The sequence below is a fragment of the Nannospalax galili genome, unplaced genomic scaffold, assembly GCF_000622305.1.
Source record: "Nannospalax galili isolate Female #2095 unplaced genomic scaffold, S.galili_v1.0 scaffold274, whole genome shotgun sequence".
NCBI lineage: Eukaryota > Metazoa > Chordata > Mammalia > Rodentia > Spalacidae > Nannospalax > Nannospalax galili.
The window spans coordinates 85,222-97,736 of record NW_008335435.1 but is presented as its reverse complement, the minus strand read 5'-3'; positions in this window follow the sequence as shown (position 1 = coordinate 97,736).

Genomic DNA, 12,515 nt, shown 5'->3' with positions numbered 1-12,515 from the left:
ACCTAGCCAATTCCTACCTCCTATTCTTATCACACCATCCTCTGAAGGAGTTACCTAAATTGCCAATAGGGAATAGGGACGCTGACCACTTCTTCCCTGCTGAATAGGGACGCAGGGTGAGGCCTTACCCCTTCAATGGGTCTATCTAAAAGACTCCCAAATTGCATAACTCTTATCTCTAGGGGGAGAAGAAAGTCCTTGAATCATGAATAGATGTGAAGGAAAAGTAAAGGCAAGAGTAATTAGCATTACAAGTTCTAGACAGGGAACTAGAAAAAAGACAGAACAGGGAAATTTTCAAATGTTCATATGAATCCACTGGAGTTTCTTGAACAAGGGCTTCCAAAAGCATCCCTCTATTGGGTTCTTCCTCATTTTTCTTTTGTCTTCCAAGACTGGACTAGTTGGCTGGGAAGAGTGGCTGGATACTCAGGTGAGGGTCCAGTGACCCTGCTTGGCACTCCTTTAATGAATGAGCATAACCGTCAACAAGCCCAATTGTGACTATGTTTAGTGATCAGGCTCAGTGGAAGCCATGATGATGGTAGTTATTTCACGCAGAAGGGGTGCTGTATAGCATCATCTTATTAAAAGGACCACCACGTAGGGGCAGGGTCCGGGTGCTGTCAGGCTGTCTCCTGGGTTCTCAGGCCCTCTGGTAGTTGGAGGCCAGAGGGAGGCCAGAACCTGGCACTCTCAGGCAGTCTGCTGAGCTCCAAGCAGCTCCCCGATGGAGGTCCGAACCCACCCTCCCATCACTCACTTTCAGCGAATATCTACAAGCAGCTGGTCTGGTTTCATCTCACCCTCTCCCCTCCCATTCTCTGTTGGATTAGTTTATTTATATTTCTAGTTATATAATTTTGAGATAGGATGTTACTTTGTTGCTCAGACTGGTCTCCAACTGCTGGCTACGGTCGGTCCTCTTGCCTCATCCTTTCCAGCAGCTGGAACTACAGGTGTGTGTTCTACCATACCGTTAATGTACTGAGAAGTTTGATCTAAAGTATAGGTATTATATAACTTTTTTGTGAGTGCGTGTGATAAAGTCTCACCATGTAGTCCTTGTTAGCCTGGAACTCACCATATAGACTAGGCTATCCTCAAATTTGTGGTGAGTCTCCTGCTCCTGTGTTCTAAGGTCTAGGATTACATAAAAGTGTGAACCATTGCACCTGGCCACATTATATAATTTTTTTTTTCTGAGACAGGGTTTCCTTGTAACCCCAGCTGGCCTGGAACTTACTATGTAGACTAGGCTGGCCTTTATTTCACAGAGATCCCAAATACTGGAATTAAAGGCATGTGCCACCATGTCTGGCTAATTTTTTAAAATATATAAATATTTTTCTGTGTAAGACCTATGGTCATTTGCTATGCTGGTGAGGATACATTAGAACTCAAGATCCTCCTGCCTGAGGCTCTTGAGAATTGGAATTACAGCCACCAACTACAGTTAAGCACTGTTTAAAAAAAATGTGGCCAGGCATGGTGGCTCATGCCCTTAATTCCAGCACTTGGGATGCAGAGGCAGGTGGCTCTCTGGTCTACACAGTGAGTTCTAGGCCAGCTGGGGCTACAGGAAGACCCTGTCTCAAAAAAAAAAAAAGTAACCAGTAAGCTATTGTTTGTGTTCGTTTACATGTCTTTTTACTTTTAAAGTAAGCAATTAAATACCAGGCTCCTAAAATAATATGTAATTTAAAAAATTTTAATTTTAGCTGGGTGTGGTGGCGCATGCCTGCAGTCCCAGCACTTGGGAGGCAGAGGCAGGTGGATCTCTGAGTTCAAGGCCAGCCTGGTCTACATAGTGAGTTCCAGGACAGCTGAGGCTACAGGGAGACCCTGCTTCAAAAAGGCAAAAAAAGTTTTTTTAATTTTAATTTTATGTGTATGAGTATATTGCCTGCCATGTAGGAGGTGCACCCATGTCATGCAATGCCCATGGAGGTCAGAAGAGGGTGTCAGATACCCCGGAGCGTTCAGGATGGTTGTTAGCTGCCATGTGGGTGCTGGGAATCGAACCCTGTTCCTCTGCGTGAGCAGCCAGCGCTCTTAACCACGGAGTCATCTCTCCAGCCCCAAAAATATATTTTTAAATTTTGACGGTGCAGTTCCCAGTGTGGAAGTGCAGCTTGAATTCTGTCCTGCTGGGCTTCATATCCCTGTAGAAATGATCTGATGCAGGGCAGACCCAGGACTTCAGACCTGAAGCTGATACAGTTTGAGAGTGTTCTTCAAGAAAAATAATACAAAATCAGGAATACAAAATAACATTTGAAAGTGAATCTTCTGGTAGGAAGAAAAAAACTCGTCAGAAATTACAAAATTTAAAAAACTGACAAACACAAGAAAAAAAAAAAAGAAAATCCAGAAAAATAGCGTATTGCATTTATCTATCAATACACGCCCAGGCCACCTCTATCTTTCTGAATTCTTGGTCTGCAGACTCTCTGATGGCCTCTCTGTAGGAAACCTAAGTGCTATAATATCATGTTTGGTGGAGAGAATAGAGAGATGATTCTTGTTTTCCTCCAAGATGATTGTCTGAAAATCGTTTTTATTCTGAACAGTGGTGACTCTGCTCAGAGAGACTTGCTGTTTATGGAGGTACGTTGGGTTGATGCCCTTGTTTGAAGAACTGCACCACTTGTTCCATCAACAGGGAACATTTATCCTTGTTGTCTCGTAGTCTTAAGTGTATTCCAGCCAGGAGAGAACTTCATTTAGATTATGTGTCAGTGAGAAGCAAAACTTCTGCTTATGTATTTACACATCTAATGGTTTCAAAGACTACTTCAGGTTGTATGTATTGAACACCTGGCAGAGATCCTGGCTCTGACTCTGTGTGACAAGTTCCTTCTCCCACTGGAATTGTGACGCTGAATTTTTGGGTCCAGGGCTGGGTGGTGAGCCTCGAGGGGATCCTGGAAGCTTTTCTTAGCAGTGGCAGCTCATCATGGACGTGACTAGAATTCACAGAAATGTATCTCAATGAACCCGCACTATATGAACCCCAAGGTGATTGCCCCTTAACCACCTCTCCCCAGTACTTGAGGGTTCTTGAAGACAAAGGAGATTGTGAAGGGAGGTTAAAGTGGACAGATACAGTTGCCTCCAGGGACTATGGCTAAGATATGTTACCTTCTTCAGATTGCAAAGTGTTACGGCTTTATTGACTTCAGGGTAAATTCTGCTCTGCTCAATTCCCCTTCCTTTCATGTTGTTCCAAGCACATTGACCTGTTCTCGTTCCTCAACTATGCTAGATTTTCTCTGCCTTAGGGCCTTTGCACGTTGTTCCCATGATCTGGAACACTTTCTGCAGATATCCATGCTTGGGTCACGCTCTACTTTCTGCTCAAATGACAACTTCTCACCATTCTGTATTGAACAGCTTCCTGAAAACCTAGCGTCTCTTCTCTGTAGCCCACTTAACTTTCCTCTGTAACACCACATCTGATCCAGTATTGCACCTTCATTTACTTATTGTATAACTCCCTTTAATTAAAGCATAAACTCACAGTTGACAATGTTGGTGCAAGCCTTTAATCCCAGCACTTGGGAGGCTCTGACAGAGGAATCATGAATTTGAGGCCAGTTTGAGATACATAGTGAATTCCAGGCCAGGGCAGCCTGAGCTACATAGCAAGACCCTGTCTCAAAACAAAACAAAACCCCAAACAAACAAAACCACCACTACCACTGCCACCTCCCCCCCCCGAAATAAACAATCTAAGCTTGTAAGAGCAGGGACTTCGCTGTTTTGGTGTGTCTGTGGCCCCTGCATCTAGAACAGTGATGCTCAGAGAAATTACTCAATAAATATTTGTTGAATGAATGAATGACACTTGGAAACGGCTGATGAATTTTAAGCAGGGAAGACATCAGGCTTTTCTAAGTCTGCCAAAATAAATTAATCTCTCATCTTTCTCCTGCAGTATCTTTCTACAATTTCTCCCGAATTATAATTACCTGTCAGTCTAGTTTTCTCCTCTGGATGGTAGACAGGGAGCAAAGCCTCATTTATTGCCTAACTCTACCACATGAATGGCCAGAATGAATGTTGATGGAATTTACTGCTTCTTTGCTGATGAATTCTTGAAATGGCTGTGCTTGGTTCCCACAGTGAACTAGATCTATATAAGCCACTTCTTTTTAAAAAAATTATTTATTTTTGTTTTATGTGTATGAGTGTCTTACTTGCATGTGTGTAAGTGCACTGTGTTGTGCAAAGCCTTCTGAGGTCAGAGGAAGGTATCAGATCCCCTGGAACTGGTGTTGCAGGCTGTAGTTGGCCACCATGTGGGTGCTGGGAATCAAAACCAAGTTTCTGGAAGAAACATCAGTGCTCTTAACTGCTGAGCTATCTCTCCAGCTCCGATGTAGACCATTTCTGAGTAGGGGAAATTTCTCCCTTGTACCCAGGCACCCCTTAGCAACCACAGCACCGTGCTTTTTCCTGGAGGTTCCATCTGTGTGTTTCTGTGTATACAGTTTTTGTGACTTGGAAATCATAATGGCCTCAAGAGAATTTGTGAACCCAACAGGTTACTTTCAACTTCTCCCAGGAAAAAGCAACTTAAACAGGAAGGCCTTATTACATCAGATGCCAAACAGCTAAATGACCTAATCCTGTGCTTTGATCAAGCCTTCCACATGTGTAGTCCATCTTTCTATATCACAGGTGGCTGAAGTGCTTCTCAGTGCCACGTTCCACTCAGCAAAGCTCAGAAGCAGGAGAAGAAACTGGTTGACTTCTGTTGTTAACTTGACACACCTGGGAAGAGGGAACCTCAGTTGGGGAGTTTCCTTTATCAGATTGGCCTGTGGGAATGTCTGTGAGGCATTATCTTGATCATTGAGCGACGTGGGAGGGCCCAGCCCTCTGTGGGTGGTGTCACCCCTTGGCAGATGGTCCTGGGTTGTTTAAGAAAGCAGGCTGAGTACAGGCTAGTAAGCAGTGCTCCTTTATGGTCTATGCTTCAGTTTCTGCCTCCAGGTTCCTGCCCCAAGTTCCTGCCTGACTTCTTTCAAAGATGAACTGTGCCTTGGAAGTATAAGCTGAAATAAACCCTTTCCTTCCCAAGTTGGTTCTGGTCAGTGTTTTATCACAGCAACAAAAAGATAACTAGCTATGCTCCGGTCAGTCATCTCCATGAAAGTGGGGAGGGAAGACCGAGTGGCTGTGAGTTCCAGGTCAGCCTGGGCTACATAGTGAGAATTTGTCTCAAAAGAGAATGATAGCGAGCCTCATGTAACACCTGCTCTTGTCTAAAATCTTGCTTAGGGAGATGGAATTGTTCTGATCAACATATTGAGGTTCTCTCTGGGGCAGAGCTTGTCCTCAGCACCAGCCATACAATGGGTTGTTGCTCTTACCGTCAGGGAAAAGGACTAGGAATGGATTTAGGCTCACACCAGCACTGTCTGTCTGCTTGCTTGCCTTCTGCTGTGGATGTGTCTAAATGCTGGATGTCCCCCAAGTGTCTATATGGGAAGGTTTGGCCCCCAGGTGAAGGCACTGGGAAATGCTATGGAACTTTAAGAGATGGAGCCTAGTGGGAGGACTGTAGGTCTTTGAGAGTGTACCCTCAAAGGGGATTGTGGGACCCTGTTCTTTCTCTCTCTCACTCTCCCTCCTCCCTCTCTCCTCCCTCCCTCTCTCTGCTGTGGTTTGAGATGTGACCATCTCAATGTATTCCTGCCATAATGTTTACCATCCACCATCCTCTCCAGGGGTCAAACCAATGGGGCCTGCTTGATTCTAAACTTTGAACCTCTTTTTTGTCAGCATAAGGAGTAAACAGTAAGCTAAATAGATATCTTCTTACTTTATAAATAGCTGTTGTCAGTTATTTTTGTTATAGTGACAGAAAACTGACCAATATAGCCTTCATTCTGGCCCATGCAAGGCCTGAAAATTTGGAGGTCCACATATCCTTTTTCCCCATCCAAAACACTAGGGCTATTTATTTATTTATTGATTTTGGTCTTTTTGAGACAGGGTCTCCCTGTAGCCCCAGCTGTCCTGGAACTCACTATGTAGACCAGGCTGGCCTTGAACTCAGAGATCCGCCTGCCTCTGTCTCCCAAGTGCTGGGATTAAAGGTGTGCGCCACCATGCCCGGCAGGGCTATGCTATTTTTCTCAGTGGATTTCCTTGGAGGAAAAACAACTTCCTTTAAAACAGGTCGATTAATTTGAATTAAAAGTGAACATTGGCAAGGTGCTTATTTGCTCTGTGTCTGTTTCCTCATCTATAAAATGAGGATAATAATAATATTCCACTTAGAGGGTTGATCTAAAGCTTAAATTTAATTGTACAGTCAATTCTTAGTATTCATGGGTTCTGTGTTTGTGAACTTGCCTACTCACTGAAATTTATTTGTAACTTCAAAGTCAATACCTGTGGAGACGTGGTGGTCAGGTGTGGACACTGGCAGAGCCGTGAGAAGCTGAGTGGCTTGCTGTGCATGCTCCCAGGAGAAATGGAACAAACTGACTTCTTATTGCCACTGGTGGAATGTAAATGTGTTCTTTTCATGGCCTAATGAGTGCTGTGTACTTCCCAAGTTTTACTTTCCTGCTGTTTAAGTGGCCCTTAGGTATAGTGCTGAAGGGTGCTGCAATTGCTCTTGTGTACCTGAGTACTGTGATGTGCCATAGGGAGAAAATATGTGGATCAGATACACCTTGCTCAGCATGAGTAAGAGTGGTGTTGGCTGTCAGTTCAACAGGAGTGAAACAACAACCTGTCTCATATAAAATGACAACAAACAGAAGCATGTATGAAGTAGGGCTCCAGGGGCTGGAGAGATGGTGTGGTGGGTAGGAGGGCTTGCTGCTCTGCGTGCAAACGACCAGAGTTCAGTTCCCAGAACCCACCTTGGGTGACTTACAACTGTCTGTAACTATAGCCCCAGGGCAACTGACACCCTCTTTTGGCTTCCATGGGTCCCTGTACACAAGTGTTCACACGCAGATACACACACATGCTCACAAATAAAACAAGTCTTTAGTAGGGTTCCGTACCCATCCGTTGACGGGAGTGCTGTGACGGCAGACACGTGAGAACCTGGCCTTGCATCTTTTCTAGGAGCAATGGGTCAGTATTTATTTCATTATTTTTAAAAAATTTTATTTATTAGTATTTTTTTGTTTTTGTTTTTGTTTTTGTATTTTTGAGACAAAACAGCTGACCTGAACTCACTATGTAGACCAGGCTGGCCTTGAATTCACAAAGATCCACCTGCCTCTGCCTCCCAAGTGCTGGGATTAAAGGCGTGCGCCACCAAACCCAGCTCGTTTTATTTATTATTTTTATTTTATGTGTATGCATGTATTGCCTGCATGTAGGTAAGTGCACCCATGTCATGCAATGCCCGCGGAGGTCAGAAGATGCTGTCGGATCCCCTGGGACTGGAGTTATGGACAGTTGTTAGCTGTGGGTGCTGGGATTCAAACCTGGGTCTTCTGCAAGAACAACCAGTGTTCTTAACTGCTGAGCCACCTCTCCAGCCCCCATTTCATTTATTTTTAGACAGTGTTTCATGTATATCAGGCCGGCCTTGAACTTGCTATGTAGCCAGGGATGACCTTGAACTTCTGATCCTTCTGCCTCAACCTCCTGAGTACTGGGATTACAGTTGTGCACCACCACACTCCGTTTACGTGTTTATTGGGGATTGAACCCATGGCATCTTGCGTGCTAGGCTACCAACTGAGCTACATCTCCAGCTATGGCTCAGCATTTACCAATGCACTGTGCATGGTAACTTAACTACTTAGCACAGTGAGAGCTTTAAAGTGTTTAGGAAAGTGCCCACCACAGAGTAAGAAATATATGATTGTTGGTCACCGTATTACCTGCTATAATATTATTCTGTAGGATATTCTGCAAAGTGGATATAAACCAAGCTTATGGTTCATTCCATTTCATTTAAGTCTATGTGAAATGAACACAAATCCGGCAGGGCATTGTGATGCACACCTGTCATTCTGCACACCCGTGGTTCCAGCACTCAGAAGACTGAGGCAGGAGGATGCTGAGTTCAGGAAAGCCTTGGCTATGTAGCAAGACTTGGTCTGAAACCAAACAAGTAAAAAACAACAAAACCTGAAAAAAAAAACCCTCCCCCCCCTCCCCCCAACCAAACCACAGCACCAAAACCAACCACATACACACTGGTTTCAGAGTTGGGAGAATCTGACTTGACTCAGTACATACAAATATCATAACTGCTGAAGCCACAAGGGAGGAGACACAAGGCACTGCAGCATATTGGCTCCAGGCATGAGCACTGTGGCAAAGCACAGCGCCATGTCCACCCCCAGGACCCCTTGGCTTCAGTTTGGTTCTGCCCTTCAGGCTACCCTGAGTCAACTCCAGTCCAGAGATTAGCTTGCCTGGGCCCCAGCATGTGCCGGATGCTGAGCTGGACTTTGGCTGTAACCTTTCTCGATGCTCTTTATCATTCTCTTGGGTCTTTCCTTTGCCCTGCTATGCTGGGGTAAGGGGAGCTGGGGATGCAGCTCTGTTTGAACTCCACCTTTAGGGAAGATGAAGAGAGTAGAAGAAATTCCAAACTGGGCTTTGGGGAAAAGGAATGGAAGATTCCATTACCGAGTCTCTTAGCTTTTAATATCACTGTGACACAACAGTTTCAAATCTATGTATAGAATGGCCTATTCAAAGCCATTTAGGATCTAGAATAAGAATGCCAAAATAATTTCAATGTAAGTCTTTGATCTCCTCATTATAATGCCATTACCATACCATTATTAGCTAAGATTACAATGACAAATCAATTTTAATTGAAGTCTTTGGAGATGCCATTTATAATGCTATTATCATGTGAATTTGCACTGGGAAAGTTACTTGAGCAAGCTTGTTGAAACAGAGCTATAATGCCACTCTAATGGAAAATTTTGATGATGAAATTATTCCAAGTCCCTAGGGACTGGTGATTATCATATAAAACCACCAGCCGTAAAAGCGTTACCCCCACCCCCAATAAATCATGTGATAGTGTCTATTGATCAAAGAATATCTTTTTCATAGGATGTGTTCACAAAAATCACAGAATCCTAAAGCAGATAAGTGGTCCTTTTTTCTTTTTTCTCTACTGGGGGATTAAACTCAAGGCCTTGTGCATGCTAGGTGGGCACTGTACTACAGACCATCCCCAGCCAATGGTCCTCATCTTATGAATGATCACAGGGTGAGCAGACCTACTTCCCAATATTTTGTAGCAAGTGACAGAGCCTCAGTTCAACTGTAGGTCTCTGGCTCTTTCTCTTCTAGTGTTTGACCCCTAGACTTCAGCATGTCCTTTGATGCCTTTCTAGAAGAGAATTCCAGGGAAGCAGAGATGGCAGGGCTAGCATTGGGCTGGAACCACAGGGAGATTTCTGGATCATGGGGTATTGTCACATGCTCATTTTGGACTAAAGATCCCAAGAAAACCTCAATATCTGGTGACCCCACAGCCTCCAGTGTCAGAAAATTGACGGTATAGAAGTTGGGACTAAATTCTGGCTCCATAGTTTCTGAGGAGAAGCTATTTATTTTCTGGAAAAAAATTAAAAAAAAACTCTGGCTTTGAGTTCATAAAAGCAGAGGCAAAAATGATCACTTTGCACTGAGGAGCAAAGAGGAAGGTGGGAAAACAACCAACCAACCAACCAACCAACCAAACAACCAAAACTTTAAATGAGTTAGACTAGTTGTTTGGCTGAAGAGAGTGCTTGAATCACTGTGTGGGAAGCTATCGCTTTAGGCTTGCTCCCAGGAGTGCCTTCTGACCCCAGAGCCAGCCTTGTACTGACTACCCTGCTTTATCTTGATTTCTCCCGAACACAGTCAGCCTCCTCTTGCTTGAAAAAGCTTGCTGCGTTCCCTGCTCACAGTACCCCTTTCCTTTCCTTTCCCTCCTCTTCTCTGGCCCAGCCTTTTATGGAAAGGGAAGGACTCTATTGGGAATGTGTTCTCCCGTGCTGTGCTTCCTTGTACCTATGTCAGACGCTCGAGCTAATGGCTCCAAACTTAACAATAGTGAGCAGCTACCATTTCTGGAAAGCATGTCATGTACCAGTGTCAACGTCTTTATTTAGTAAATTCAGCTGAACAGTCACCACATCTGAACCCTGAGTTTAGTGTATGCAGTAACTTATGTGAGGTCCCGTGTGCAGCTGGAACATGGACCTTGGTTTGTTGGGCTCTTGGCTGCCTTGTTCTAGAGATGGTTTAGGTTGTTAGCAGAGTGTTTGAGCCCACAGACTTTGGAGCCAAGCAAGTGGGTAAGGAATGGCACTTAAAAAAAAGATTTATTATTATTATTATTATTATGGTTATGATTATTTTCTTTTTGAGACAAAGTCTTACTGTGTAGCCATGACTGCCCTGGAACTCACTATATAGACCATTCTAGGCTCAAACTCACAGGCATCTGTCAATGTCTCTGTTTCCTGGAGTGCTGGGATTAAAGGAATTTGGCCTTAACTACCTATAGGCATTATTATTTTATTTTCATTGTATGTGTATGAGTACTTTGTATGTAAGTTTATCTGTGTTGTGCAATACCTGTGGAGGTCAGAAGAGGGCACTGGATCCTCTGGAATAGGAGTTACAGATGGCTCTTAGCTACCATGTGCATCCTGGGAACTGAACTGGGTCCTCTGCAAGAGCAGCCAGTGCTCTTAACCACTGAGGCATCTCTCTAGCCACTTTTTATTATTTTTAAATTATGTGTGTTTTTGTGTGTCTGTGTGTGGTTATGCACATGTGACTGCAGGTGCCTGAGAAGGCCAGAGGTGTCAGATCCCTCAGATGTGGAGTTATAGGCTGTGGTAAGCTGCCTGATGTGGGTGCCTGGAACTGAACTTGGGTTCTCTAGCAGAGCAGCAAGTGTTCTAAGCTGCTGAGCCGCTTTCCGGCCCCCACAATGACACCTTTTTGTTACTTCCATTTCCAAAGGGTTAGTGCTGTCAGATCCTGTAAATTTTGGGTGAATATGAGAGAGGAAACACTATTCCATGCTAAATGTAAACGTAAGCATTTGACTTGGGTGTAGAGTTGAAGAGGAAAAGGTGAGCATTGTGTGTGTGTGGAAATGCCAGTTTGAAGAGCAACTCAGTGATTTTCCCAAATGGGATGAAAATCAGCTTTATAAAGTCAGGGTGAAAATGTTAGCGATTACACAGCTATGGGAAAACCAGTGTAACTAATTATCCTTGGAGAGATTGCTGTCATTTAATCTTTAGAAAATCTCAGTAAAATTCCTTAGACCCATGTCCAGCAGACCCAGGCAGAACAATGACTTAGGAATGTCAGAATTTTGAGTTCTCAAACTAACAGCATTACTGTACTCCTTTAATCCCCCATGCCTCCATTTCCCTGCCTGCCAAATGCCAGCCATCTCCCTGGGTGATTTTGAGGGATAACCAATAGAAGAGATTAGGGGCAAACCCACATCCAAATTGTTAATAAAAGTGGTATTTTGTAGTCAATTATTTGCATCTAGACCCTTATATTCTTGCTGGGTATCCTCTGCCCCTGTCTGTCTTATTCTTGAGCTTTTCTCCCCAACCTCCATGGAAGACAAGAGATATTATATATATATATATATACACACACAAACATATATATCATATATGATATATATATATATATATGTTGTACAATGTCTTGCAGCAAAATTATAGTCTGGAGGAAGGCGACTTGGCCATACTGTGACATTTCAAATAGTGGCTGTTGAGGGATAAACTCAACTAAGAGGTGTTTCCAGCCCAGCAAACAAAGAGGCAATAGAGAAAAGTGCCTCAGCAGGTCTGAGTGTCACAGTGTGACATGGTTGTTGCTGTCTTGTGTTCAGGTCAGACAGTGCCTGGGCTAAGGTAACAGGAGAATTCTGAATGCTGAGAAAAACAATAAACTTGCCAATGTGCTGGAAATTAAAGTAACTCCCTGAGCATAAATAATGAACACAACATTGATTGAAATAAATGATGTACTTTGCTTTAGAAATGTGATTTGAATAACTGATATTGTACTTTGCTGGGCTATGGTTTCAAATGCATTCGATTATGCTTTTTAATGTTTTCCCCCAAACAGTCTTTCAGATCAGTATAAATTGCTGCGTGTAGCAGGCGTGTCTTGATCTTTAGCTGCCATGACAACAGACTACAGGAAAATGCATTTTCATAGCAATTGCTAGCAATGTTTGGTATCACTGTTACTTTGTGTCAGGGAAAAGCTGGCTCTGGGAAGAAGGCAGCAGTTTCCCTTAACTTGAAAGCTTTTGTTATAATAATTGAAAAAATATGTAGAAAGATCGTTGTTTAAGAGAAAAGTAGGTAGGTGGGAACAAAGCCCCAGAGTGCATGAGGTGGATGGGGGGAAGGGGAGAGGAAGGGAGAGGAGAGGAGAGGAGAGAGGGAGGGAGGGAGAGGGGGGAGAGAGCTGTGTTAAAGGCTTGGTCTTGGGCTGGGGATGTAGTTCAGTGGTAGACAGCT